We start from the raw sequence: 18699 nt of genomic DNA, 5'->3' as shown, positions 1-18699 counted from the left end.
TGGTTTTTTATTGCTTTTTTTACAATTAACTAGCTGGCTAGAATGTCTAAATCTGTTTATTATACACTAGCTTATGCTCGCGACTTCGTCCGCGTGGACTACTCAAATTTCAAATCCCTATTTCACCCCCTTAGGGGTAGAATTTTCAAAAATCCTTTCTTAGCGGATGCCTACGTCGTAATAGCTATCTGCATGCCAAATTTCAGCCCGATCCGTCCAGTAGTTTGAGCTGTGCGTTGATAGATCAGTCAGACAGTCAGTCAGTCAGTCAGTCACCTTTTCCTTTTATATATTTAGATTAGGTAGGTGCTTATTTGAAAAAATTCAGCAAGGGTTTGGGCTTGAGCCCAATTAAATGGAATGAGCCACGACTTTTATTTTTATAATATTGATTTATATATTATTTTAAAAAAATATTGGCTTTTTATGAAGTTTTCGCATCGATTTTCGTGTCGAGCTCTCTTGATCCACTGCAATGCGCGCGAAAATAAAGAAAATGCGCCTTTAGTTTAGTCTGTGGTCGGATAGCGGTGTCGACGCGCGCCCGTTGAAAGTAAAAGTTCAGTGAAAATATTACGACTGAAAATAATATCGTGTTATAAGTGAATTTATTAATGACGCGTTGATGTTTTTTTGATAACTAAGTAAATAAGTAGTGGGTTTTCATATTGTATTCCAAGTGATAAAGTGCCGTTTTGTTTAATTTTTTTAACGAAAAGAACACGTTTTGAATTAAAAATAATAATCATCAAGGATTATTTTTTACTACTGACGACGAGGCTTTTTAAACTTCGATATTATTTTACCTAGAAAAGGGATTAATTGGGAAATTAATTAAATTGACAAGTAAGTTTATGTAGTTATTTTAATATTATAAAATATTAAGTCGGTAACTACCTGTTGAGAAATTAGAACTAAGAAAATACTTGAACGATGACTGATAAGTGGGAGGTCCCGGATAACTACGTTTCCCAGGAGGAGGAATTGGGGGAATTATGATTTCTAAATTGGCTTATAATGTTGGTTTGGCAGAAGGCTTTGGTCTCGCCTAGCTATTGCATTACCGGCATAGACGTGCCGCCAAGGGATTAGCCTTTCTGTACAATCCTCTGACATAAGGCATGGAAAGCCAGTTTTTTAGGGTTCCGTACCTCAAAAGGAAAAACGGAACCCTTATAGGATCACTTTGTTGTCTGTCTGTCTGTCTGTCTGTCTGTCCGTCTGTCTGTCAAGAAACCTACAGGGTACTTCCCGTTGACCTAGAATTATGAAATTTGGCAGGTAGGTAGATCTTATATCTGACATTTGGGGAAAAATCTGAAAACCGTGAATTTAGGGTTAGATCGCACAAAAAAATTAAATTGTGGTCATGAACTAATAATTAGTATTTTCAACTTTTGAAGTGAGTGATTATATCAAGTGGGGTATCATATGAAAGGTCTTCACCTGTACATTCTAAAACAGATTTTTATTTATTTTTATGTATCATAGTTTTTGAATTATCGTGCAAAATGTCGAAAAAATACGACTGTAGTACGGAACCCTCATTGCGCGAGCCTGACTCGCACTTGGCCGGTTTTTTTTAAATTTATAGACGAGCGCTTGGCTGCAATCAGACAGTTGAAACAAAAATGCCATACTCCTTTCAGCTTCTATTTAAAAACTGCATCGTTTGGTTACTTATCACCAAGTCCATTGGATAAATAGATAGGTAGTATTTTAGACTCGTCCAATATCGAACTTGCTAGTAAGGCAGGTAATTAACACCGCTGAACCATAGATCTCACCAATTAATACAAGTTTTTTTGTCTAAAGTCACGGCCGTCTGGTTCTCCAAGTTCTAGATAAAAAAGTAAACATTCCAAAAACCATTTAACGAATTGTAGAGTTTAAATTATTCTCTCAATTTTGTCAGTCATTAAGGAAGGAAATTAATTGTAATTGATTAGTAAAATACGTATACACTGCGTGGCAGAAAGTATAATGTACCTACATCGGCCTTTAGAATGATATATCGGCTTTGTAGAGCGTTGTCTCTGTCACTCATACCTATATGACGTTTTGTCGGTCTCAACGACAGAGACAACACTCTACAAATCTGCTTCTAAAGGTCGATGTACATTACTTTCTGCCGCGTACTGTGCCTATACCTACCTACTGCAAGTGTATAATTACTAATTAGGTTATCCATGGCCGTAGCCAGGAAATGATTTCAGGGGTGGTTTTATCAGGTCCTTAACCGAATTTTTTTCAATAATTCCGAATTTCTTTCAGTCCGAAAGTGTGACACCCTGCGCACCATAATATAATAACGTAATTCTACTTTTAATTCAATTAATGTAATTCACTTATATTTTTCTTTTCTAGGTTCTTATAATTTATATTAATACGTTTTTGTTTTGTATAATAACTAACACAATAACACGTAAGTACTTTATTTGGTGTTCGATTTTTAACAAATTATTAGTTCTATGTTCTTTTATTATAGTATACGTATTGTTTAATAGTGTGTCCGTTACTAACTTCGTACACGTCCATTACTAATAACTGCATTTGTACACACTTTTTTTTGGAGAGTGACTAGTTTTATTCATGGCTTGTATTACTTTATCAATTATTGTCATAATCTGTTTTGTGTATCCAATAAAAAAAAAAAAAAAAAAAAAAAAAATAGAAAATCTTTGCTCGACATGATGGGGTATGTGCCTACCTACTGGAATTTTACATAGTCCGTAGCCTGGCCCAGTGCCGATTGGGATACTTCACACACCTTTGAGAACATTATGAAGAACTCTCAGGTACACTCACAGGTCACATAAAACGCACATAGCTCCAATAAGTTAGAAGTACGTGCACGGTATCGAACCTCCGACACCTCTCGTCTTTTAACTACTCGGTGACTAGGCTATCACAGCTTTTTTATGCAAAGGTATACCTACGCACCTACTTATAGTACATAGAATATAATGGTCCTATATTCTTTGATTTTGTGTAGGCTACCTACTGTACCTAACTGCACAATACACTAGTCACGGCAATTTTCAGAATGTCCCTTATTAGCTCTCTAGGTGTCGTATTCGTTATTGCTGAGGGTCGTGATCCCTTTCCCTTACCCCCGTTTCCACTTGTCGTTTGTCGCTTGATGTTCCAGTGGCAGTACGTTTTGACACAAAATCGGTTTCCGACAAGAACAGCTTCATATAAAATGTTCTGCCACCGGAACATCCGATTTAAATCCGGGCCCGACAAACGACAAGTGGGAACAGGAGGTTACAGAGGCGGATTGAATGTCGAGGCAAGCACCTCATAGGCGCCCCTCAAACAACCATATTAAAAATACTAGGTAATTTCAAAAGAACGAGGAATTTTCTCATTGCATAGATTTGTTTTTGATTATACAATTATGTGAACATGTGAAGAACATCATTAAAGAAGAGGCAGTTTCGGTCACTCCAAGATAATATTACTTAGTAGGGATAATTAAGTAGGCCAGGTAATGGAACTCTACATGATCTCGCGCGCCCCTTCGTAACCTCGCGCCCTTAGGCACGTGCCTAGTTTGCCTTAAGGATAATCTGCCTCTGGTCACATAATTCTAACAGTTTTCTTGAGATAATGATGCGGTGAGTTCCCAGATCCTCCTGCAATCCGCATACAACTCTACTAAAAGTCAAGAGAACTCTACTGGGGTCCTCTCCTCCTAAAAGTGGAAGCGGGGAAATCCGTTCGGGGCTGTATGGGCCCCTGCGAATGGTGTCTATCGCACACCTGAACACGGTGCGGTCCTTGGATAGCCCCTTACGGGAGATAAATGGCGTCTACTCTACCTCGCAACCCGACTCGGAACGAGGTCACGAGATGAGCCTTCCCATCCGGGGGACGAGCGTGCCATGGGGCGATGTCCCGCAAGTGCGCGTGTGATGACAGCTTCTTGGCTAGCTGTTCGACAGTCAAGAGAACGAGACTTCGACTCTTATTAAATCCAAATATATAAAAGGAAAAGGTGACTGACTGATCTATCAACGCACAGCTCAAACTACTGGACGAATCGGGTTGAAATTCGGCATGCAGATAGCTATTATGACGCAGGCATCCGCTAAGAAAGGATTTTTGAAAATTCCACTCCTAAGGGGGTGAAATAGGGCTTTGAAATTTGTGTAATCCACGCGGAACGAAGTCGCGAGCATAAGCTAGTACAAAATATAACAGGTCATAATAGTGCTGTATGTTTTTACAGTAATCATTAAGTAAGTAGGTATCATAGATAGATTTACGACATAGGTACCTTCCTATGTCGTAAACGTGAATGCTGACTCAATTTGTTTAGCTCAGCTATTTGGGCTGGGCGTTGTGTAATGAATAACTACATATATCACTTTATACAAGTCACTTTATTTACCTATACTTATAGATTACTATAGACATAATACAATATAGATAGAAAACATATAGCAAACATAGTTTGGTTTGTGATTGGTTAGTGTCTCAAAATGGTTATTTTTATTTTATTTTATTTGACTAACCAACAACATTTACACATACACAAGTATTTATATACAAAAGGATTTATAACTAAAGGACACATAGCATAAACGTTAACAACTGGCTAGTACAAAACTCGCATTGAAATTTTATCTCTGTCATTTGTATGGGAAAATGCAACAGAGAGCGTTATACTAACTTCTTTTCGTGGATAGAGTATAGAGTTAGAGCGATAGGATCAAAGCAAGCGTGAAATGGTTGTGATCGGCACGCGTGCGCCGGGCAATGTTTATCGAAAGTGCCAATTGTGGGAACGTAACACGCGATCTTTGCCTTTCAGCATAGCCTTTCAGCCCTGGCTATCTACCAAGCTGGCGTGTTTTAAGTTATAATAATACTAGCTAATACCCGCGACTTCGTACGCGTGGATTTAGATTTTTGAAAACCCCGTGGGAACTCTTTGATTTCCCGAGATAAAAAGTAGCCTGTGTCACTCTCCAGGTATTTACCTATACCCATGCAAACAATCACGTCAATCCGTTGCTCCGTTGCGATGTGATTGAAAGACAAACCAACAAACCAATAAACCAAAAACCAACACACAAACACACTTTCACATTTAAAATATGGGTACGGATGGTTTTGAAATACTCAGTATTGAGTACATTTACCGTAGTACATGCCCGCAACTTCGTCCGCATGGACTATACAAATTTCAAACCCCTATTTCACCCCCTTAGGGGTTGAATTTTCGAAAATCCTTTCTTACCGGATACCTACGTCATGATAGCTATTTGCATACCAAATTTCAGTCTGATCCGTCTAGTAGTTTGAGCTGTACATTGATAAATCAGTCAGTCCTTTTACTAGATGATGCGCGACTTCGTCCGCGTGGATTTTAGGTTTTTTAAATATCCCGTGGGAACTCTTTAATTTTCCAGGATAAAATGTAGCCTATGTCCATCCCAGGAATGTAAGCTAACTCTGTACCAAATTTCATCAAAATCGGTTGAACTGTTGGGCCGTGAAAAGCTAGCAGACAGACACACTTTCGCATTTATGTATGGATTTAGATGAGTAATTACTAATTATGGTAGGTAACTTCAAATATTTTACGGAAATTTCAGAAGTAAGGTAATATTTGCGTATCATTCTCGATTCTCTCTTGTGATAAGGATACAAACACAAATATCTATAGTACGAGACAGGTCGAGGTGGCAATCGGGGTATGAGGCGGGGGGGACGCCCCGCACACCTCCACGTCACTCGCGCTCGCCCGTACCAGGTTAGCGCGGGGGCTGTGCGGGTGTGAGGGGCGTTCCCTCCCCAATTGCCATCTCGACCTGTCGCGAATTTATAGTACTCTAGTATAGGTATTCTACAGTCTACGACCTACGTGGCGTATCATATCGGTGTATTTCACAGTAACCATAAATTTTATCGTGGTTTACAAAGTTCATTATTGTAGTATAGTTAGTATGCTTACGTGTTATTGGTTTATTTTCTTGCACCTTTATTGCAGAAGATATTCTGCTCGGGTGATTCATGTACCTATTTTTAAGACGGAGGTTACAAAACAGAGGCGTCTCTAGCCCTTGTGGCGCCCGTGTGCAACCAGTACCCTGGCGCCCTCTAGTCTAGTAGGAGCAGGCTCAAAATGGAATACTAACAGTTATATTTTCGAACGGAAATTCGGATGCAAATGGTGCAATTTTAAATGATGACGGCCTCGGCCATAACACGAGCGCAGGGTCTTTGAGAGCGCCGGCATCGACGCATCTTTGGAGGTGTCGCATTAGAGGGCGCTCGGCGCCCCCTTAGACCCGGCGCCCGTGTGCGCCGCACACCCTGCACCATATAGACGCCTCTGTTACAAAAATATATACAGTACGCGGCCGAAAGTAATGTACATCGACCTTTAGGAGATAGCAGATTTGTAGAGCGCTGTCCCTGTCGTTGAGACCGACAAAACGTCACATATGTAGGTATGAGTGACAGAGACAAGGCTCTACAAAGCCGAAATGTCATTCTAAAGGCCGATGTAGGTGCATTACTTTCGTACCTATATGTATAGCCTCTCGCAAAATTATGCCACACAAAACCATAATACAGGGTGTAACCAGAACGCTGGCAAAAACGAAGACGTACCTACCTACCTACTGATGATCAGTGATATGATACCACAAAAAACGCGAAAAAAAAAAACCCTATATTATACGCAACAGCACAGCACAAACAACACAGCAGCAAACTTATTTATACGCAAATAAAACATCTGACTGACACTAGAGGTCAAGGAACGTTGCGTAAGTAGGCCACTCGGAGTCAATGCCGCGTCGTAGGCGGGGCATTGACCCGAGTTTTGCACGCGGGTTTGAAAAATACTAAATCACTAAAACTACAAAATAAGGCAAATGGTTATTGGTATTGGATTGTGTTTAGGTAGTATAACAATAACGCTAAGTTTTTGCTAGCGTTCTGATTACACCCTGTATACCACGAATGAACCAACTAGGAAGACCGTGGCGTGTGGAAGTCCCTACAAGAGACCTTGTCCAGTAGCAGACGTCTATCGGTTGATGGACGATGATGATGATGATGATGAGACGTTTATAGTTGGATATAGATCTTTTCCGTCCAGCGGCTTCCTGCGACTCGTTTGATGTCTGTCCGTCCACCTAGTGGGGGGTCTTCCAACACTGCGTCTTCCGGTGCGAGGTCGCCATTCCAGCGACCTTGGGACCCCAACGTCTATCGGTTTACGAACTATGTGCCCTGCCCATTGCCACTTCAGCTTCGCAACCCGTTGAGCTATGTAAACTTCATTAAACGGTTGACAATGATGATGATGACACTTTATTCCGTTGGTATGCGTTGGCACTAAGCCGTTCTTTACGTTAAATCTTTACTAGCGTTTTACTTACAACAGGGCAATTTCGCGTAATTGGTATAATTCTATAGTCTAGGACCAAAGTCAATCTAGGTATTCTAATAACTACTTAATAATAATTACGCCGCAATAATAAAGGCAAACGGTTTTTTCCTCTATCATATCCGGTTCCGGGATAATAGTAAAATGAGGTCACAGTTTTTAAAAACGAAGAAAAATTTATAGGTAACTAGCTGATGCCCGCGACTTCATACGCGTGGATTTAGGTTTTTAAGAATCCTGTGGGAACTCTTCAATTTTCCGGGATAAAAAGATGCCAGCTATCTGTACCAAATTTCGTCAAAATCGGTTGAACGGTTGAGCCGTGAAAAGCTAGCAGACAGACAGACAGACATACAGACAGACGGACACACTTTCACATTTATAATTTATTAAGTATGGATTCTAAGACCTTATAACTTTGCAATTAATAAATAATCTTATTCTAATATAATCTACAACCCGTCATCGGAAATATCTGTGCACCTCGCTGGGATGCGCTTCCCCGCAGCTGGCCCATTTCTACGTTCTGCCAGTACCGTTGCCAGTACCAGTACTGGCGTACCGTTGCCAACGCAAGCACGTTGCATCACTAAGCCAGGTTCGCAGATATTTCTGACAGACAGACCTTAGTTCGAAATCTGTTAGTTTTTATAGGCGTAGCACGCAACTATAGTACGCGACAGGTCGAAATAGCAGTCAGGGAGGGAACGCCCCGCACACCCGCACAGCATTAGTAGTCTCTAACGTAGAGACCGCGTACCAGCAAGCAAAGTGTGGGACGACCTCCAACCCGCTGGACTAACGACCTTCAGAAGGTAGCGGATCCTGGGTCGATGAGGAAGGCGGAGGACCGTGTGTGTTGGCGCGCTCTTGGGAAGGCCTATACCCAGCATAGAACATAAACAGGCTCATTGATTGATTGATTGATTGATTACTTAACTATTTCATCATCATCATCATGATCAACCCATCACCGGCTGACTACAGAGCACGGGTCTCCTCTCAAAGTGAGAAGGGTTTTGGCCATATTCTACCACGCTGGCCATGTGCGGATTGGTAGACTTCACACACCTTTGAGAACATTATGGAGAACTCTCAGGCATGCAGGTTTCCTCACGATGTTTTCCTTCACCGTTAAAGCAAGTGATATTCAATTAATAAAAACGCACATAACTCTGAAAAGTTAGAGGTGCGTGCCTGGGATGGAACCCCCGACCTCCGATTAGAAGGCAGACGTCTTAACCACTAGGCTATCACAGCTTAACTATTTCAATAAATAAATATTAAAAGAGATTAAATATGTCAAGATGCAAGCGAAATACCAAAGAAAATAATATCCAAATGAAATGCTCAGCTGTATTTTAAATAAATAAGCTATAAATTATGTATACAATAGAATCTATTTCCATAGTAATTGCATCTAAAACAATGATTACACTGAAACGTATTATTTTATTCCACTCTGTAGTTAAGACAACCTATTATAGTTAAAATTGAATTCCCTCTAAGGCGTGAGACGTACCGGCATGTAGATGCGCGTCGTCTTTCTTGATAACATCTGACTAGATTTTAGTAGGATTAGTTGTCAAGTTAAGCTAGTAATAAGTACTAACATAGGTTAAGTAATTGTTTTTGTACACACACAATTATTATGGGTTGTTACGGTTACGCCAGAAACAAAAGTTTATTTATTTAATATTTTTACACGCAGTGCGCATCTCTTTCTCCGTGTTTTGTTTCAATAGGTAGTCTACCGAAAAATGATGAACATCGATCTTTAGGAGACAGCAGATTTGTAGAGCACTATGTCTCGGATATTGAGGGCGACATAACGTCATATGGGTATGAGTGACAGAGACAACGCTCTACAAACCTGAAATGTCATTTTAAAGGCCGATGTTCATCACTTTCGGCTGCGTACTGTAAGGATACAATTCACCCTGGGTGACCCTGGTAAGGATACTGTGCTATTTCGTAGGAAGTAAGGTCAAGCGCAAGCTATTTCTCATATATTTATTTTTATAGGAGTTGAATGTTCAAAAATCCTGTTTTAGCGGATACCTACGCTACGTCATAATAGCTATCTGCAATCTGTACCCGTAGTACAAGATTTTACGTCTCACCAAACCAAACCAAATTCGAGAGTCGAAATACTTCCGCGTTACAGTAAAATGGACCTAAACAGCCTTGAATTAAAGTCAAATATTCAATGCCACTGATTTTAATTTCGCAATGTTTCCACTTGGAGCGCTGGCTGTAGAAGTGTAGACAAACTTGAGCTTTAAAACAAGGCATTTAAGATCCAGTTTACTGTGACGCGGAAGTATTTCGACTCTCGAATTTGGTTTGGTTTGGTGAGACGTAAAATCTTGTACTACGGGTACTGCATGCCAAATTTCAGCTCGATCTGTCCAGTAGTATCAACTGTGTGTGAGTCAGTCAGTCAGTCACCTTTTCCTTTTGTATATTTAATCAAGCCACCGCCAGTTTATTGGTGGTTTTTCTCGATAGGAAGAGCATTCTGAACCAATGGTAGATTCACTTGACGATTCAAAAACATTTGTAAAAGTTTACTTAATTGAATGTGCGCCTGTCCGTAACTCCATACAAATATTTGTATGGTTTGGTCACTTGATAACTATGTTTGGCTAAATTGCACGTTTGCGACATTCCAACCGCATGCAGCTATTGAAATGAGCCAACTTTGTAATTGCAGTTATTTTAGGATTATAAATAAATAATAAATAAATAATCTTTATTTCACAGACATCAAGGCCCACAATATTATGTTAGTAACCATCTTAATCTATGTTAGTAACTATATTATAATATAATGTATGTTAGTAAGAAACTTATTCTATGTTAGTTAATATAATTAATATACTTATTAACTAATGCAGACATCCAGTGCGCCTTGAGAGCGCTGTCCTGTCTGTCTGCTATCACCTTCAGGATAATGTTAGGACTTCTCTCCAACCTACTTTTAATTGAGGCGATCCTTTTCCGTATGATTGCGAAGAAGCCGTCTACACAGTTATCCGCAAACATACCGGACGCGCTACAGTACCGAGGCAGTCCCAACATTATTCTGAAGATGTTATTATACTGGACTCGGAGGGCGTTTATAGATTTTTGGGTATAGTCAACCCACAGACTGCACGTGTAGAAGCTCTGACAAAAGGACTTGAACAAAGTGACCTTAACTTCTTTTGTGCAACGAGCAAATCTGCGAGCTATCATATTCCCTCTAACCGCCAACGCCCTCCGTTCCCTATCAATGTCACAATTATCTTTCATGTCTGCTGTAACCACATGACCCAGGTATGTGAACTTGGGCACCCTAACCAGCTCTGCACCGTACAGTCTCACTGGAGGTACATAGCTGGGAGAAATGCTACCCGCCGCAAAGACCATGAGCATGCTTTTTTTTACATTATATTTAAGTCCATGCTTTTCAGCATAGTCTTCGCACACCCGCAGCAAATCTCTCAGCGCGCAGACCGATGGGCTCAGCAGCACCATATCATCCGCGTAACTGATGTTATTAATCATCTGATTATCAATCGAACATCCCGCATGCATGCTGCTGAGCCCCTCGATCAGCTCATTCACGTACAGGCTGAAAAGCTTCGGTGAGCTCCTCCCACCTTGCCTGACTCCGCATTCCAGCCTATACGGATTATGGCCTATATTATGGTCTATTCAATATACTTACCTACCAACATAGAATAGAATAGAATAGAATGTTTTTATATTCATGTAAACTTTTTAAAAGTGCTTATGAATAGTCAGGTAGTTTTAATTTATCATACCATACCATACAACAGGTATTATGCTGAAATTTTTAAAAAACTGTGTCATATTAAATACTAGCTGATGCCCGCGACTTCGTACGCGTGGATTTAGGTTTTTAAAAATCCTGTGGGAACTCTTAAATTTTCCGGGATAAAAAGTAGCCTATGTCCTTCCCCGGGATGCAAGCTATCTCTGTACCAAATTTCGTCAAAATCGGGTGAACGGTTAAGCCGTGAAAAGCTAGCAGACAGACAGACACACTTTCACATTTATAATATTAGTATGGATAGTATGGATGAGAGGGGCATATGAATTAACTAATTTGGGGTTTTTTTTAACTTCTCGATCTTATCCCCCTTCACCATTTTACCACCGAACCGGCGGCGAACGTCGGGCGAGTTTCCATCCTTATATCGTCGATATTCATCATACGCATGGCTAAGGTTTGGAATACTCTGTGTTTCCTACCAATTACAACCCGGGTGTCTTTAAAACAAGAGTGAATAGGCATCTGCAAGGTAAACGCGTCCCATGTTAGGCCTTATCGTCAATTTCCATCAGGTGTGATTGTGGTCAAGCGTTTGCCTATAGTGAATAAAAAAAAAAATCAGGGGTTAGAACGCATTGGTGGTTCTACTAGTGCTGTAAATGTTCATGGGCGGCGGTAATCACTTAACATCAGGTGTTGCAACTTGCATGCACCTACTCGTTTGCTCACTATTTTTATTTAAAAAATAAACTAATTAATGTCGTCGTCGTTGTCTTGTTAGACATCCACTGCTGGACATTAGGTTTCTTGTAGGGATTTTCACACGCCGCGCCGTGTCGCGTATCCCTGCGACTCGTTTGAAGTCGTCAACTGTCAACACTGTGTTTATGGTTAACGCTGTTATTAAATTGACAGATAATAAATCTGCTATCTTTTTCCGGACCTGGCATTATGAAAGGGATAGCAGTAGCCAGTAGGTATATTTAAACCACTGAAATGAACATTTACTTATTCAGAACTCTAGAACCTCCACCTGAATAATGGCCATCCAAATAAAATATATACCTAGGCTATACAAACGTGTCAAAAAAACAATATGAAATTTAATGAAGTTGATATTGTTGAGAACTTTAGCTTAACTTAAGACAAGCGCTTGGATAAAAGTTTTACTAAGTAAGTAGGTACATAATGTATTAAACTTTAAGGGCCAACACATATTATCATTACTTTTTAGAGTTTTTAGGGTTCCGTACCTCAAAAGGAAAAACGGAACCCTTATAGGATCACTTTGTTGTCTGTCTGTCTGTCTGTCAAGAAACCTACAGGGTACTTCCCGTTGACCTAGAATCATGAAATTTGGCAGGTAGGTACATCTTATAGCTGACATTTGGGGAAAAATCTGAAAACCGTGAATTTAGGGTTAGATCACACAAAAAAAAATTTAATTGTGGTCATGAACTAATAATTAGTATTTTCAACTTTCGAAGTGAGTGACTATATCAAGTGGGGTATCATATGAAAGGTCTTCACTTGTACATTCTAAAACCGATTTTTATGTATCATAGTTTTTGAATTATCGTGCAAAATGTCGAAAAAATACGACTGCAGTACGGAACCCTCATTGCGCGAGCCTGACTCGCACTTGGCCGGTTTTTTAAATTTAAACTAGGTTAAAACTATTTAAGTTAATTTGGATTGACATTTAAAGTTGAACTGGTTCATTTACGAGAGTGAAAGGTTCAGCTCGAACCACATGAAGTTCACCGCCCGGCCATGGGAATATTCAAATCGTCTCATTAACAATAAGATGTTCACCTTTGTGCGAAGAGAAACTTTTTGTGCGTCTGAAGGCGGCTTAATTCAATGTTGCGTAACTTCCTGTATGACTTTATGTACCTATTTAGGGCTGTCAACTTTTTTATTTTTTTTTATTTTTATTTTTTACTAGCTTATGCTAACGACTTCGTCCGCGTGGACTACACAAATTTCAAACCACTATTTCACCCCCTTAGGGGTTGAATTTTCAAAAACTCTTTCTTAGCGGATGCCTACGTCATAATAGCTATCTGCATGCCAAATTTCAGCCCGATCCGTCCAGTAGTTTGAGCTGTGCGTTGATAGATCAGTCAGTCAGTCAGTCACCTTTTCCTTTTATATATATATAGAAAGAACAATAAGATGTTCACTTTTGTGCGAAGAGAAACTTTTTGTGCGTCTGAAGGCGGCTTAATTCAATGTTGCGTAACTTCCTGTATGACTTTATGTATTTAGGGCTGTCAACTATTACGTTCTATTTTTTTTCCTACGCAAAGAATCAGTCTGGCTGTTCACCACGGACATCAAGTAGGTATTTGCTATGTCATAAGCTACCATACAAAACAAAAAGGAACGTGTTTTCACGGACTCGGATCGGATGAGTGCGTAACCGCCGAAGGGGGTGAAATAGGGGTTTGAAATTTGTGTAGTCCACGCGGACGAAGTCGCGATCGAAAACTAGTTCTATTAATACTATAGGTAATATCTATATATATAAAAGGAAAAGGTGACTGACTGACTGACTGACTGACTGACTGACTGACTGACTGACTGACTGACTGACTGACTGGCTGACTGACTGATCTATCAACGCACAACTCAAACTACTGGACGGATCGGGCTGAAATTCGGCATGCAGATAGCTATTATGACGTAGGCATCCGCTAAGAAAGGATTTTTGAAAATTCAACTCCTAAGGGGGTGAAATAGGGTTTTGAAATTTTGTAGTCCACGCGGACGAAGTCGCGAGCATAAGCTAGTCAATATTAGAAAGTTTAATAAGTTAAATTCAGGAGGACGTTAATATACCAATAGGTTATATATATAATATCTGTCCCGGCTTTACTCACGTGTTTAGTCGACGTTAGTCCGACTAGTTTCGAACCCATCCGGGGTCCTTTTTCAAGGGAGTCAGTTCGCGCACGCGTCGCGAATGTGACTGCGAGCGGCACGCGCAGCTCGTGAGTAAAGCCGGGACAGATATTCTATATAATGGAAATCACTCACGATAGTTTAAACGCTAAAATACCAATAGGTTGTTATTTCATTTATTAATTGTACCTAATTATTTTAAAAATCCTTATCTAATCTAACTAAGAATACATTCAACAATTAGTTTATGCTAATAGTGATTTAATTTACGTGTGAGAAAGTCAATAGAAGCATCGCCGCCATTATGAAAGCAGATAAAGAACGTCACTTTACCTAGTTATTATTCGCATCGCGTGATTGCTTCGCGAGATTGTCTAGCAAAAACCTAATTATGATATCATCATCATCATGATCAACCCATCACCGGCTCACTACAGAGCACGGGTCTCCTCTCAGAGTGAGAAGGGTTTTGGCCATAGTCTTCACACACCTTTGAGACCATTACGGAGAACTCTCAGGCATGCAGGTTTCCTCACGATGTTTTCCTTCACCGTTAAAGCAAGTGATATTTAAATAATTAAAACGCACATAACTCCGAAAAGTTAGAGGTGCGTACCCGGGATCGAACCCCCGACCTCCGATTAGAAAGCGGATGTCCTAACCACTAGGCTACCACAGCTTTATGATATAATGACAAATAATTACTTAAGTATTTAATTATTTTATTCTAACGGTTTACAAAGAATTATTTTTTTCTAAATTAAAAGTAAAAAAAGCAACTTTAAATTAAAACTAAAATAAATTAAAACTAAAACCTCATCGAGACCACCGCAGCGAGGCATTGTACCCAAGATGCTGGCAGCATTACCCCTTTGGATGGCCATTTTATTCTAACAGATATTATTTCTATTAAATATTGTTTAGTTCTTTCTATCCTACCCGCTTTCGAGCGTCTCTGAAAAAAATATCTGAAATATGAACTTTTTATTTTTGAACGAAAGCTTAATAACATCGATATCTATAACTTTGAAAATGATTGACTTTCATACAAATTATCAGCCCTTATTTAACCCCTTTAGGGGTTCAATTTCCAAATATTCTTTTTTAGTGAGTATCTATCTACCTTGGTTATAAAAGGAACCTATACGTGTATGGTGTTGTCAATTTACATACAACTAGCTGATCCCCGCGGCTTCGCCCACGTGTATATAATATAGCCTATGTCACTCAGGAATAATGTAGCTTTCTATTGGTGAAAGAATTTTCAAAATCGGTTCAGTAGATCCAGAGATTACCCCCTACAAACAGACTTAACGACATTACCTCTTTATATAATAGTATAGATATGGTATTTTCGGTGGTGTTCCCACTAGATTACAACATGGGGTTATTCAAGGGGCGGACCAACAAATTCATAAAAGGCCGGCAACGCATCATCAGTTCCTCTGGTGCTGCAAATGTTCATGGGCGGCGGTAATCATTTAACAGGTGACCCGCCAGCTCGTTTGCTCACTATCTCTATTTAATAAAACCGGCCAAGTGCGAATCAGGCTCGCACACTGAGGGTTCCGTACTACAGTCGTATTTTTTCGACATTCTGCACGATAATTCAAAAACTATGATGCATAAAAATAAATAAAAATCTGTTTTAGAATGTACAGGTGAAGACCTTTCATATGATACCCCACTTGACATAGTCACTCACTTCGAAAGTTGAAAATACTAATTATTAGTTCATGACCACAATTTAATTTTTTTTGTGTGATCTAACCCTAAATTCACGGTTTTCAGATTTTTCCCCAAATGTCAGCTATAAGATCTACCTACCTGCTAAATTTCATGATTCTAGGTCAACGGGAAGTACCCTGTAGGTTTCTTGACAGACAGACAGACAGACAACAAAGTGATCCTATAAGGGTTCCGTTTTTCCTTGTGAGGTATGGAACCCTAAAAAATAATAATATCCGGATGAAATTAATAATTTAACGATTTATGTACTGTTAATTATATTTGTACAGCCGTTAGTTAACTCTATTGTTTTAGGTTAATTTAATTTGGAAGCCATTGTAGGCTAGCACAGCACATAGGCTCTACCGTCCGGCAACAAATATACCGTTTTTCAGCAACTATTGAGGACCGAAGTGCTGAAGATATTCCGATTATAAAAAAAAATTAAGGATCAATTCCTCTGTTGTAATTAAAACATTAATTTTATTAAAAAATATTATGTTAATTATTGCTGAAGACGTTTACTAATGTTAATTTGTAATAAAATCTTGATGATTGATTTTATTTTATTTTTCAACAATAAAATTATAACAATATTGATTTCTTCGTGCTTGTAAGCGCTTGACGGCTTGCCTGAGCACTGCACATTCCTCTATCATTTAACTTATATGTAGATACAAAGCATTCTAAATCTGTTGCTAGTAAAAGTTCATGAGTAGATTAATTAGAAGTTACATCGGAAACGATTCATCTTCAATTACGGCTCTGTTTAGTGTTGGGAAGATAATAAAGTTCGATTAATGACGGAACGGTGGAAAGATCAGAAGTGGGATCACACATTTGATCAGTAGAGTGGGTGATTTGTGCCTTATTTTTGAAGAATGGTTTGAATCTGACGTAACTATGATCATTAATGAAATTAACTATATAAAGTAACTACACCAAAAGAAAAATGCTATCAGACATTATTGTCTAACTTAAAATAAAAACCAGCCAAGTGCGAGTCAGCCCCGCGGAACGAGGGTTCCGTATTACAGTCGTATTTTTTCGACATTTTGCACGATAATTTGAAAATTGAAATAGTAAATACTAATTATTAGTTCATAAATCAATGGTTCATGACCACAATTTTTTCGTGTGTGATGTAACCACCAATTCACGGTTTTCAGATTTTCCCCCTAATGTCTACTATAAGATCTACCTACCTGCCAAATTTCATGATGCTAGGTAAACGGGAAGTACCCTGTAGGTTTCTTGACAGACCGACAGACAGACTTCAATACAAACTTGGCCCGTGTCAGTATATGTGGACTATGGTCCATTCTCATTCTGAGAGGAAACCTGTGCTCAGTAGTGAGCCGGCAATGATGATGATGACTCGCTTAGTACTATCATACATCAAATTCCGCATCCTAGTAGTTCCACGCGGAAAAGATCCTAAGTCTAAATAGTCCTAATTAAACTCCGTGGCATTGGAATAGAGATACGATGTCTTGTGAACGAAGAGCCAGCGCGTGCCAGACCTTCGTTATTTTGTAAGAGTTGAAACTTTAACAATTTATTAAACTCTATAGGTGTCTGGCAGGGGGTTGCCACCATACTGTCTGGCAATGTATGACATGATTTCAATAATAAGTACCTACAATACTAGCTGATGCCCGCGACTTCGTACGCGTGGATTTAGATTTTTAAAATCCCGTGGGAACTCTTTGATTTCCGGGATAAAAAGTAGCCTATGTCACTTTCCAGATCTTAAACTATATCTGTTCAGATTGGACTACTTGTTTAGCGCTCACTACGAAATTATTTACTTATCTAATAACTAGCTGAAGTTACTTGTTTTTAACATTGTTTGCGTGGAATCAGGCTTTTCAAAATCCCGTGGGAACTCTTTGATTTTCCGGGATAAAAAGTAGCCTATGTCACTCTCCAGGTCTTCTATATCCACTCGAAAATTACGTCAATCCGTTGCTCCGTTGCGACGTGATTGAAGGACACACCAACAAACCAACAAACCAATAAATTAACAAACAAACACACTTTCGCATTTATAATCCTTATTATAAATCTTATCTTTCTTTACCCTTGTAAAGAAAGATTTTTTTACACATTTATTACCTGTTATCTCCTAAAGCCACCATGATCCAAACTTCTATGATCTAAACAAACGTTCCTCCCTGTGTTGGAGGCAATACGCAGAGTAACTTTCAGCTTTTATAAGATAACGAAGGTCTGGCATGCGCTGGCTCTCTCTCTATTGCGTTGACCCCGCTTGACCCGGTAATAGTGCTTACGTTCGTGGGTAAAATCATAACTAGCCTAAATAGGTACGTGTACATACCTACTTACCTAGAAAAAAAAAATACCTACTCAACCAGAAAATGTTTCCCTTTACTTTTTACTCGTGAGATAACAGAACGAGTCAACTACATCAACTACAAAAAACCGGCCAAGTGCGAGTCGGACTCGCGCACGAAGGGTTCCGTACCATCAGTACCCTTATTATCTTAAAGTGTCTTTGTTTGTTGGTTTGTCCTTCAATCACATCGCAACGGTGCAACGGATTGACGTGATTTTTTGCATGGGTATAGATAAAGACCTGGAGAGTGATATAGGCTACTTTTTATCCCGGCAAATTTAAGAGTTCCCACAGGATTTTTAAGAACCTAAATCCACGCGTACGAAGTCGCGGGCATCAGCTAGTTATCTATAAAAACGGCAAAAGCCCCCTTAAATGTTAGTTTTTTTTTATATTTGTTGTTATAACTTATAGCAGCAACAGAAATACATCATCTGAAAAAATTTCAACTGTCTAACTATCATGGTTCATGAGATACAGTCTGGTGATAGACGGACAGACGGACGG

At 39.4% G+C, this 18699-nt stretch overlaps 1 protein-coding gene across 2 annotated transcripts in view; it reads left to right on the top strand.

The window, feature by feature from the left end:
* The first annotated feature begins 529 nt into the window (after positions 1–529).
* The window catches only part of LOC117996735 (adhesion G-protein coupled receptor G2-like), a 40439-nt gene continuing 22269 nt past the window's right edge, over positions 530–18699 (top strand). For both annotated transcript variants that reach the window (XM_069509495.1, XM_034984886.2), the window contains exon 1: positions 530–846. The gene's annotated coding sequence lies outside the window, so the exon portion shown is untranslated. The remainder of the gene's footprint in view (positions 847–18699) is intronic.

The sequence above is a fragment of the Maniola hyperantus genome, chromosome 3, assembly GCF_902806685.2.
Source record: "Maniola hyperantus chromosome 3, iAphHyp1.2, whole genome shotgun sequence".
Taxonomy (NCBI): Eukaryota; Metazoa; Arthropoda; class Insecta; order Lepidoptera; family Nymphalidae; genus Maniola; species Maniola hyperantus.
Note: the sequence above shows the minus strand (reverse complement) of the source record. Positions and strands in the feature narration are given on the sequence as shown.